Consider the following 12,135-nt stretch of genomic DNA (forward strand, 5'->3'; position numbering starts at 1 on the left):
CAAACATCCAAGAGTTTTCCCTGAGGGGCAGAAAAATAGTTGGCTCAAGGCAGTTGTCCCACTCTCAGTTTGCAATTCTTCTGCAGAGAATTTGTTTCTGGTAATTAATGAGTCTTTCCTCAGTCATCTACTCAACTGTTAATGAATCCAAACTGGAGTATCATTATGACTCTTCCCTTACAACGTGTGACCCAGAAAAAAACAAAGCTTGGAGAGACACAAAGGCAAATGAGCTGTTTCCCTTGCTTTGTGGCCACGGCACTGCATATTTCATCTCTGATTCATGGAAAAATATCCACACACAGGAATCAGCTATATTGGTGAGAGGCCTCAGACCAGGGGGTTTAAGAATCAAGTTTCCAATATCTAAGTCACTGGGGCTTGACAAGCTGACCTGGAAAATGTTAGCAATAGAAAGGTTGTGGGGTTTTTTTTGCTAGGAACCTGCTCTGAGTCTGCTATTCCCTTAGCCCAGTGGTCGACAAACTGCGGCTCGCGAGTCACATGCGGCTCTTTGGCCCCTTGAGTGTGGCTCTTCCACAAAATACCACATGCGGGTGCGCACGTACAGTGTGATTGAAACTTCGTGGCCCATGCGCAGAAGTCGGTTTTCGGCTCTCAAAAGAAATTTCAATCATTGTACTGTTGATATTTGGCTCTGTTGACTAATGAGTTTGCCGACCACTGCCTTAGCCCCACAGTTCTTTGTGGGTTCTTATTTTCATTTATTTTGTGGTTTTTTTGGTTGTTGTTTTTGCTTATTTTGGGGGCATGGTATTTAAATTTTTTATATTGGCTAGGACTTTTTTTGTTTGCAAGGGAAAAGCAGTAACAGTGGCTTGTTAAAAAGTGAATTTATTGCCCTAGCCGGTTTTGCTCAGTGGGTAGAGCATTGGCCTGTGAACTGAAAGGTCCCAGGTTCAATTCCGGTCAAGGGCACATGCCCGGGGTTGTGGGCTCGATCCCCAGTGGGGGACTTGCAGGAGGCAGCCAATCCACCATGATTCTCTCTCATCATGGATGTTTCTCTCTCTCTCTCTCCCTCTTCCTTCCTCTCTGAAATCAAAAAAGCATATTTTTTTAAAAAGTGAATTTATTGGCTTGAGTGACTAAAAAGCCCAATAGTAGTTTCAAGCAAGACTAAATCCAGGTGCTCAGGTGTTTCTCCATAACCTAGGTTCTCCCTCCACGGTAACAAAATAAGTCCCTGGCAGCTCCTAAATTACAACCCACCAGCTCAGCAACTCCAGCAGAAAGAGGCTGTCTTTTCCCCAGCGGTTCCAGAAAGAGCTTCAGGACTGACCCAACTTGGGTCACATGCCCACCCCTGGACCAATCACTGCGCTAAAGGAATACGATTCTCTTATTGGCTAGTCTAGATCACATGCCTGAGCCGGAGCCAGGGGTGGGGTAAGCCCCATTGAAACCACTTAGGTTGAGAGTGGGAAAAAGATGATCCTCCAAAGGAGCGCTGGGGAGCTCCTGCCAGCAGGATTGTGTGTGAGGCCAGGCCTTGGGAAGGCCCACGTGCCCTGCACAGACCCAGACTCACTTAGCTATTGTCAAACGTAATAGTAATATCAAACCGTAATACTGCCAGTGACACTCCTCCCTCTGTCAAAATCCGACTCGTTTTCCAGGCTCCTTTCAAATGCGCCACAAACAAATCTCCCTAATGACATTCATTTCCATCCGCACTCCGTTTCTTCTTCTCTCGTGGCATGTCGCCTATGTTGCCATGGATTATGGAGCCTTACACATCCGTTGTCTCCACTTGGGTTTTTAAAGAACTGAAGGCAGAGCCGGAGCAGGGCACGCCTTCCATTCATCAGCAGCAGCCTGGGGATGAGGGTTTCTGTCCTGAGGTGACCAGGCCTTGGAATGAAAAGAATGTGGCTCCCTCCAGGAAGTCAGCGCATCCTGGTGCAAAGCTGCATTTTAGGAGCCGCCCTGGAACGCCTTTCTGTGATGTGTGGTGAAACCGGGAGGGAAGCTGAAAACAGATCCGAGCCCCAGGAGGGCAGGAGCCTTGGATATTTCGTGTCCTGGATGAATGAGAGGGAAAGGGAGTTGTGAAAAGCTTTCCTGCCTGCCATAAACCCAAGTGCCAATACCCCAGATGCCTCTCACACTCTCCCCGGGGCCAGCAGCTTATTCAGAAACTCAGAACCTTTCCCTGCTGCCTTTTTTTTTTTTTTTTTTTTTTTGCGAGCTGCCTGCTTCCTCTCCTGTTGTTGGTGGCTTCATTCCAGGGACCCACCCTGGGGAGAAGGAGCCGCCATACCAAGATCCTTCTAGTGTCACCCTTGCTTGCAGCCACCTGCAGATTTCCCTTGACTGTTTCCTGTTCAACTCAACAGGTTTCAATTCTGTGAACTAATATTTGCTCACTATTAAACCATATTTACCCTCATAAAAGGCAAACTCCAAAGGCCTGGGATTAGGCAAGCCCAGGAAAATCTCAACATTCATGCAAACGCGCTCGTGTTTCCTGCCACCTAGCATTTCCTTGCTGCTCCATCGTTCTGTGTTCTGCTTTTTGGACAGCTAACTCCCTGGCCTTCTCATTTAAAGCAAACGACCGCAAGTTCTTTCTTTGCAATTTCCACCTACCCCCGGTGGAAGCAGGACTGCGTTTTCCTCCTGCAGACACCTCATCTTTTTGTGCAGAAATATTCTCTCTGGCGGCTCCTTAGTAAAGACTGGTAATGACCCTAACGAAGCTGTAAGGCCGCTTCCCTTTCTGTGGCTTCTGGGTCATATTTCTGAACCTAAAGTTGAAGACTGTCTCAGAATATCTTCAGTATGTTGTTTCTTATTCTCTTTTGTTGTTGTTAATCCTCACCTGAGGATATTTTTTCCACTCATTTTTAGAGAGAGTAGGAGGAAGGGAGGGAACGGGGAAGAGAGAGAGAGAAACATTGATGTGAGAGAGATACATCCATTGGTTGCCTCCCACACGCACTCTGACCCCGGGGTGGGATCAAACCTGACCCCAGTTGGTGTGTGAGCGGACACCCTAACCACTGAGCAACACCAGCCAGGACTGTTTCTCAATTCTTGTCAAGCATAGCACAGAGGTGTTCTACTGCCAAGTTTCTCTCTCGTAATTCTGACACATTTGTCCCAAAACACACTCATTTCCCACAACCAAGAGTCTGATGAGGTAAGGGAACAGACTTTAGAACTCAAGAGATATAAAAGTGAACACTCGTTATGTGAGTCTTAATTTTTTATAATAGCAAACAGACGAGTTCCTAGAGTATTGCTTTTGGCCATTGCTTTTTGAGTCCAGTGTCCTTATTTTGATCTTAAGACATAATGAAAGGTCATTCCCCTCCCCCAAACATACACACCAATCTGCTCACAGGGGGACATTTTGGAAAGAAAGCAAGAATCAAGTCACGGCCCTGACGGGTTTGGCTCAGTGGATAGAGCGTCGGCCTGCAGACTGAAAGGTCCCAGGTTCGATTCCAGTCAAGGGCATGTACCTTGCTTGCGGGCACATCCCCAGTAGGAGGTGTGCAGGAGGAAGCTGATCGATGTTTCTCTCTCATCGATGTTTCTAACTCTCTATCCCTCTCCCTTCCTCTCTGTAAAAAATCAATAAAATACATTAAAAAAAAAAAAAAGAACCTGATGTATCAACATTGCATGTATTCAAATCTTATAAAAAAAAAAAAAAAGAATCAAGTCACACATCTATCAACCAGTGGGAAGTGGGCCATTTTATCCACAGAGAAGGCTGAAGGAAGAGTGCAAGCACCCTTTCCCGGACAGGGAAGCCCGGGTACAGGTCGCCAGAAATCTGAACCACGGCAGGAGCTCTGAGTGCGGTAGGTATTTGATAAGGCAAAATGCACGCCCTTCCTCTTCTCAAAAAAGTTCTGTGACAGTGGCCGAGTGAAAGTCTTCTGCTTTCAGTACACATCATTCTGATATAAATAACTGCCTGTGATGGCCTCAAACTCGACTTCCTCAAAGCTCCTGTCTTCACTTCCCCCAGTGCGTGGCCAAATACACCTGTTCCTCCAAAAATGGCACAGTGACTCCTCCTCAGTCCATTATCCTCAGGTATTTCTGTGACAAGGTCCTGTGCCCAGGGGATCCGTTGTATTTCTCCAAAGACACTAACCTACAAATCCAGGTGTGCGATTCTTGAAGTCAAAGAAAATGTGCCATACGTTACTCTTTAATCACTGCCTCCCTATAAGTATAAAGAGTTCAGCTGTAAAACATGCCTGTGCAGACAAGCCCATGCCGTGTGCACTGCACATGTGCACATACACGTACACACACACACACACACACACTCAATGTCATGTGTTACACACAGTAGAAAATTCCATGCTTTCAGGACAGGCACCAGCCGAATCCTTAAATTGTGAAACTAAGAACACAAGCAGTAAAACTTGTGATTTCAGGCCACTTTTGATTACATTTCTGGAGCTTGGCCAGCAGAGCAATTTCCAAGAAAACCAGCTCAGATGGTTCACGCACCAGCCTTAAACCATGCTAAGGGGGATCTTTGTCACGCTAAGGGGATGTTTCTTCTCCTCACCCCAGCTCAAGCTCCAAGTAATCAACTAAATCTCAAGTAAAGGACATCCCCAAAAATGTGTATAGAAAGAGGAGGGGCAAGCAGGACAGAACTGCCTCACACTGTGAGCGACTGGAGAGTCTGTGTACAACCAAACCATTCCACGCTCAGTGCTGCTAGTTAATAGGCAGGACAAGCCGGAACTTGGCTTTCGACAAAGGGGGAAATGGACTGAGCTCAAACACGTTTCTCCCATATGTGGCCCTCTACCCATCACCCAGCCAGCCAAGAGAATTGTTTCCCTCAAGTGGCAGCCTGGCCTGTGCAAGTCATGTCTATAACCCAAAGCTGACCGTGGAGTTTACAATAAAGTTCAAACTGGACCTCTGTCTATACCGGATATGAGTTCAGAGCACATAATCCATTTCGAGGTGTCCACTCACATTGGGGCCTTGGGAGGGAAGAAGCAGCTGTGGGTTTCCTGACGTAGATCAGTGGGCAGTCGGGCTACCTTGAGTGTGTCAGGATGGAGTCTTCCTCCTCATTAGACACACAAGTCCATGAGAACTGCACTTTAAAGTTCCACATATGCATAGTAAGTGAACAGCTACGGGACATTTATATGCATGGCATTCTGGGCGCCAGCCACCAACTTCGAACATGTGTCCCGTTTAGATTCTAACAAGCTCAACTTAGGGGAAACTATCCCAAAGTAAAAAATAATTGTTATTCTCTCTTTCTTTTTTTTCTTTGTTAATCCTCACCCGAGGATTTTTCCCCCATTGGTTTTTAGAGAGAGTAGAAGGGAGAGAGACACATTGACTGGTTGCCTCCAACTGAGGCTAAGGATCGGACCTGCAACCCAAATACCTGCCCTTGACTGGGAATCAAACCCGAGATCCTTTGGTGCACAGGCCAATGTGCTATCCACTGAGCAACACCAGCCAGGGCCAAAATTGTTTTTCTTTTACTTTTTTATTGTTTCTTATCTCTTTGGTGTTGTCATCTGTCTTGAGATTTTGAAAAATAAATATAAAAAATCTAGGCATCCAATGGTATAATTTTATTCATTCTCTAAGTATTAGATAATAAATTAGCCTCTGGCCCTTGCCAGTGCGGTAGGTATTTGATAAGGCAAAATGCACGCCCTTCCTCTGCCAGTGTGACCCAGTCGTGAGAACAATGGCCTTTGCACCAAAGGGTCTCAGATCTGATTCACGGTCATGGGTTGCAGGTTCCATCCCTGGCCCCGATGGGGCTCATGGGGGAGGCAACCAATTGGTGTGTCTCTCTTGCATTGAAGTTTCTCTCTCTCTCTCTCTCTCTCTCTCTCTCTCTCTCTCTCTCTCTCTTTCTCTCTTCCCCTGCCCTTCACTCTCTCTGAAAATCAATGGAAAAAATATCTTCAGAAGAGGATTAACAACAACAAAAATTAGCGTCTGTCTCTTATCCTCACAAAATAAATTCCAGACTGATCAAAAAACCTAATGTGAAAATAAAATAGTATTAGAAGGAAACATAAGAGAATATTTATAACCTTGGTATAAGAATGGATTTCTAAGCAAGATATAAATCCCAGAAACCATAAAGAAAACAGATTTACAGAATCGATTGTGTAAAATTTTTAAACTTTGTGAAATAAAAGGCTATACAAATAAAGACTAGGAGAAATATTTACAACAGATGTAACACAGAATTAACACCCAGAATAAATAGAGCACATACAAATAAATAATAACATACAAGCCACCCAATATTTAATGTGCAAGGAATATTTATAGGAAATTCACAAATATAATAGGTCAGATTATAGAGCATTGCTTATGACCCTCAAATTTTATTTTTAGATCTACACCCAACAGAAATGTATGCACATATATACTAAAAGTCAGGATAAGAATGTTCATAGCAACATTATTTGCTAATAGCTTTAAGTTGGAAACTACCCAAATGTTCATCAGTGGATAAATTGTGGTGTATTCACATAATGAAATATAAAGAGCAATGTAAATGAATATATTACAGCTACAGGAAGAGCATGGATGACTCAGAAGCATAATGTTGAATGAAGGAAGCCAGATGCAAAGGAATGCATGTGTATGATTCCATTGACATAAAGTTCAAAAACAGACACAACTAACCTACAGGGGTTAGATGTCAGGATAGAGATTACTTTGGGGGAAGTAGGAGAAGGTCTGATAATCTACTTCTTGACCTGGGTGGTGATTAAAGAAGAATTTACCTTGTGTTAATTCATTAGGCCCGTGGTCGGCAAACTGCGGCTCGTGAGCCACACGCGGCTCTTTGGCCCCTTGAGTGTGGCTCTTCCACAAAATACCACGGCCTGGGCGAGTCTATTTTGAAGAAGTGGCGTTAGAAGAAGTTTAAGTTTAAAAAATTTGACTCTCAAAAGAAATTTCAATCGTTGTACTGTTGATATTTGGCTCTGTTGACTAATGAGTTTGCCGACCACTGCATTAGGCAGTACACTTACAACTTGTGTACCTTAACTCCAAATGGTGGGTAGGCATATGAAAAGATGTACAACCTAACTGGTAAATCAGAGAGATGAAATTTAAAATGACACAGCTTTTTCTGTACATGATGCTGGCAATTAAAAAAACCTGATGCCACGTCCAATGTTGATGAGTTTGATGGTGGCTATCTAAATTATAACAGAATCGCCTGGCTGGTGTAACTCAGCGGTTGAGCATTGACCCAGGAACCAAGTGGCCACCGGTTCAATTCCAGGTCAGGGCACATGCCCAGATTGCGGGCTCTATCCCCTGTAGGGGGATGTGCAGGAGGCAGCTGATCATCATCGATGTTTCTATCTCTCTATCCCTCTCCCTTTCTCTCTCTCTCTCAAAAAAAAAAAAAAAAAAAAAAACCATAAAAACATATTTAAAAAAAATAAATTAGAACAGAATTTGCAGAGAGAGCCTTGGTATTTTTTACCAAAAATTGAAATGTGCATGTCTTTTGGTCCAGAAATTCCATTTCTAGGAGTACATCCTTCAGAAACACTTACACATATGTGCACACATTTGTGTACAAGAATGTTTAATATTGTTTGCAATGGTAAAAAATGGCAAACAGCCTATGCGTCCTATACAGCTATTGGAAAGGAATGTGGCTGTTAAAGAAAATGGGGGAGGCCCTGGCCGACGTGGCTCAGTTGGTTGGAGCGTCATCCTATATACCAGAAGGTGGTGAGTTTGATTCCCAGTCTGAGCACATACCCAGGTTGTGGGCTCCATCCCTGGTCGGGGCAGCAGATCAATGTTTTCTCTCTCTCTCTCTCTCTCTCCCTTTCAAAAAATCAATTCAAAAAAGAAAATAAGGGAAGCCTATATGTACCAACATAGAAAGATCTCCAGGGAACACTGTTAAAGTAGAGAGAGAGAGAGAGAGAGAGAGAGAGAGAGAGGTCACAGAATAAAACATATTGCATAATCTTGTTCATGTATAAATGACTGAGTGTAAACTTTAAAAACTCACAAAAAATTTAAAACACAACTGAAATCTGGTGTGACTCATTTACCCAAATATCTTATAAAATAAACTTAGCTTCTCTCTCGAAATAGATTGCCCTGTTTAGGAATTTTGAGTCTTTCTCTGAAAGGACTGCCCACAGAGGAAGGAGCTGCTTCTGGCTGCACAGCCTCCTAGCAGAGGCTCCTCGGCTCTCAGAAATGCAGCTCCCACACAGGCCTGAGTGAGGCACAGGCAGTGTCTCCAGATCTTTGTGCTGCGGAAGCACTTTTCAGCAATTAACTAATCCTCCTAAAGGGCGGGCGGGCGGGGCTCCCACACACTGGCACTCCCTCCCTTCGCCCCCTGCCCTCCTCTGGAATGCACACAGGCATCCCCCAGAAATGGCTGTACTTCAGCCCCCACCCCACCTCGGCCCCCAAACTCAACTCGGCAAGGTGAGGAGGGCCTTCAAGGCACCCTCCAAGACACATAACAACTTGTTCTCCAGGAAGTTATATTGTTCTCGCCTCTCCTGGCCCCACCTCCACCTGTCTCCCCCAGGCCTGCCCTTCCTGCCTCCTGAGGAAGAAGACTGCAACAGGCAGCAAGGAGAATGGCGTCCAATGCTGTCAATTTCCCCTGTGCCATTTTTTAACCCTTTGCACTCGCTTGCTTTTTTCTCGATTCCTTTATTCTACTCGGGATTTAATTTTTTAAATACCCCAGATTTTACAAAGCACGGCAGTAGAATAAAAAACTGGAGTTTCTTTTCATACAAACTTATTTATTTGAATTTTTTTATATTTCAAATTATCGATACATTCAAAGAGTATAAAAAGAGCTGCTACCGATGCTAACCGTGTCGAGTCACACTCGACATCCGAGTGCAAAAGGTTAATCCAGCATCCTCTGAACAAGAGAAAAATATCTAGGGTCCTTTCCACTTCTTAGTGTGCAAGTAAACTAAATAGCAGGAGGAGTCTCTCTGTCATTATTTATTTCAAATGGTTGGTGTCTGGAGCAAAGTTTCCCAGACTTTGGAATTTAACAAACCATTAACATTCCAAAAATTTAGGATGGCTCATTTCTATTTTGCCAAGTACCGACATTTAAAAAGCAAGCCGAACTATTGTCATCATCACTTCAATGGCTGGGCACCTTAACACTGAAACAATGGGGTCATGACAATCTCTGATTCTAAAGCAGCACTTTAGACTTAGTACATTTCTGTCTGCGAACAATCCACACATATTTACATAGATTGGTGAACATTTCCTCACAGGCTAGCACCAGCTGTGCCGCGCCAGCACAGCCAAGGGTTCGACGAGCCTGAGGGAGGGCCCGTGAAGGATGAAGAATAAAGACAAACAGAGAACAAGCTGGGTCTAGGTGGATCTTCTGTGCCTGGCTGAGGCCACAGAACAGATCCAGACTGCAAAGCTGAGGCTTTATTTATAGTCAGGGGCAAACAAGGTAATTTACAATGTTCTTGTAAGTTTCACTTGTTTTGGCAGCACTTGCTGCCCCTCCCACAGCCCATTAGCTACCCAGGAAAGATCCAGGGAGCAGTCACAAGATCAAGCTTTATGCTTAGAGGACTGTGCCCTCCAAGCTGGGACTTGTTTGTGGCTTTGCCAGCAGGTCAGTCTGAGGCTTAACCCTATAACCGCTCCCTACAACCAGCTCCCTTGGAAAGACCTGGCAGAGATTAAACCATAAGTTTTCAAACCTAGCTATGCCTGAGAAAGACAGGAAGGCATTAAAAAATACATATTCCAGCCCTAGCTGGTTTGACTAATGGATAGAGCATCAGCCTGCGGACTGAAGGGTCCCGGGTTTGATTCTAGTCAAGGGCACATGCCAGGGTTGTAGTCTTGATCCCCAGTGGGGGGCGTGCAAGAGGTAGCTGATCAATGATTTTCTCTCATCATTGATGTTTCTTTTTTCTTTTTTTAAAAATATATTTTTTTGATTTTTTACAGAGAGGAGGAGAGAGTTAGAAACATCGATGAGAAACACCGATCAGCTGCCTCCTACACACTCCCCACTGGGGATGTGCCCGCAACCAAGGTACATGCCCTTGACCAGAATCGAACCTGGGACCTTTCAGTCCGCAGGCCGACGCTCTATCCACTGAGCCAAACCGGTTTCGGCTCATCATTGATGTTTCTATCTCTCTCTCTCTCCCTCTCCCTTCCTCTCTGAAATCAATAAAAATATATTTTAAAAAATACATATTCCAGGTTCCCAACCCATATTTACTGCATCAATCAGTGAGCCTCATCAAGACTGGGGTATATGTTTTTGGGTTTTTTTTGCATATAGAATTAAGTTTTTTTAAAGGTAAAACTTTATACTAGTATATACTTACCAGAGGCCCGGTGCATGGGAATCGTGCACTGGTGGGAGGCGTGACCGCTGTTGATGAACGGGTCCACAGCACTGCTCATCCCGGTCAGCAGCTGTGGACCCGCCCTCTGAGCGGCTGCTCCCTGGTCCAGCATCTTCAGTGGAGCCAGAGCACTCACCTCTCCAGAGGACCTGGTCGGGGCTGGGCTCAGGGACAATAGCACTGAGAGGTGGCAGAGTAGGCCTCAGTCCCGCAGCAGCCACAAACCTGCCCCCCAGCCTCCGGGGTCAGCTCTGCAAGCCAGTGGTAGCAGCAGCACTGCCCAGCCTGCAGGAGTCCAGAGGAGGCAGCAGGGAGAGAGGAGGAAGAGCTTGGGGTGAGGAGGCTACCATCATAGCTTGGGTTCCTGCCCGTTGGCCTGGGGTTCGCAGCGGGAGCAGCTGCTCTTCCTGGTCAGCTGAGTGGCGCTCCCACTGTGGTAGTACACTGACCACCAGGGGGCAGCTCCTGTGTTGAGCGCCTGCCCCCTGGGGTCAGTGCGCATCATAGCGACTGGTCAACTGGTTGTTTTGGTCATTCTGCCTTTTGGTCGCTGGGCTTTTATTATATGGGATAAGACATAAAATTTTAGTTATTAGGCAAATCAATCATACAAGACTATTTCCAGCAGTAATTAAAGAAGTGATACCATTTTACCAGTGTAAAATGTCACAGAATTCAAGACACAACTTGGATCTTCAAGATCTGCTGCAGTAAAATGTGGTCAGTTTTAAGATAAAATTCCTCCTCTGGATATCCTGCTCTCAATCAAGTCTTTCTTTATCACCATCATCTCACACAGCCGGAGAGCTGCGATTCCACCGTGTTGTTCTGGTCTTTGGCCATCTTTACGTAGTCATCTTGCCCCGAGCTGTACTCCAGCTGTTCTTGACAATCCGATATTTACTGTTATTTGATTCTGCTCCTTCAAAGCCATAGTCAACCACCAGAACGCCATGACCTAGGTCTTCACTGCTGCAGTCTGGATCACCACCAATGCCTTCTTCATGCATCTACAACAGAGATGGGCTCCACGGTTGCCACTGCCTCCGCGAGGGACCTCTCCTGCACACGGATGTCCACAAAACCAGCGTCATTGGCCACAGAATCCTCGGGCTTGTATTTGCAGGATCCAACCTTTGCATGATATGGATAGGATTCCTCTGAGTCCAGCCCTCTGTTGAACTTAACATACTGGAAGGCATTATCCATTAGGCCACCACTGCAGCCCTCATTGCCCGACCCTGAGAGCAGGCTACAAGGCTCTGATCACTCAGTGAAATAGGTTTGCCGGTTTTCTGGAGCAGCCCAATTAGAACTACAGTGACCCTGGTCCTTCACCGAGTTACACAGCCTTCCTCTCTCCAATTCACAGTTGGAGAATGTGGATTCCAGCAAAGAGAAGTTCCCGGAACACTTTTCTTTTCATGTGCTTCTGGTTTTGAAGGCCATTCACCACCTGCCTGAATTCTTCATTGGTCATGTCACCAAAAGCATCCGTTGCCATGGTGAAGCTCTGTCTCCCTAGGTTGTATTCCTGGTTGTGCAGCTCAATCATTTTCATATTCTTCTCCCACATTGTTCTCCTCCATCCTCCTTCATTCAAGCCATATAGTTTCCTGTGTGTTGCCTTCCACTGGTTCCTTCGTGCATCTAAACTTCCATCAAGTTTTGGAGCAGCTGAAGTTATTCCTCAGCAAAGGGCCGTCAGGAAGAGGGAAGGATTCAT

The 12,135-nt window shown here is 45.4% G+C and overlaps 1 pseudogene; it reads right to left on the reverse strand.

The window, feature by feature from the left end:
* Nucleotides 1-11,195: 11,195 nt before the first annotated feature.
* LOC103283948 (procathepsin L-like) lies at nucleotides 11,196-12,135 on the reverse strand (annotated as a pseudogene).

The sequence above is a fragment of the Eptesicus fuscus genome, chromosome 5 (assembly GCF_027574615.1).
Source record: "Eptesicus fuscus isolate TK198812 chromosome 5, DD_ASM_mEF_20220401, whole genome shotgun sequence".
Classification (NCBI taxonomy): domain Eukaryota; kingdom Metazoa; phylum Chordata; class Mammalia; order Chiroptera; family Vespertilionidae; genus Eptesicus; species Eptesicus fuscus.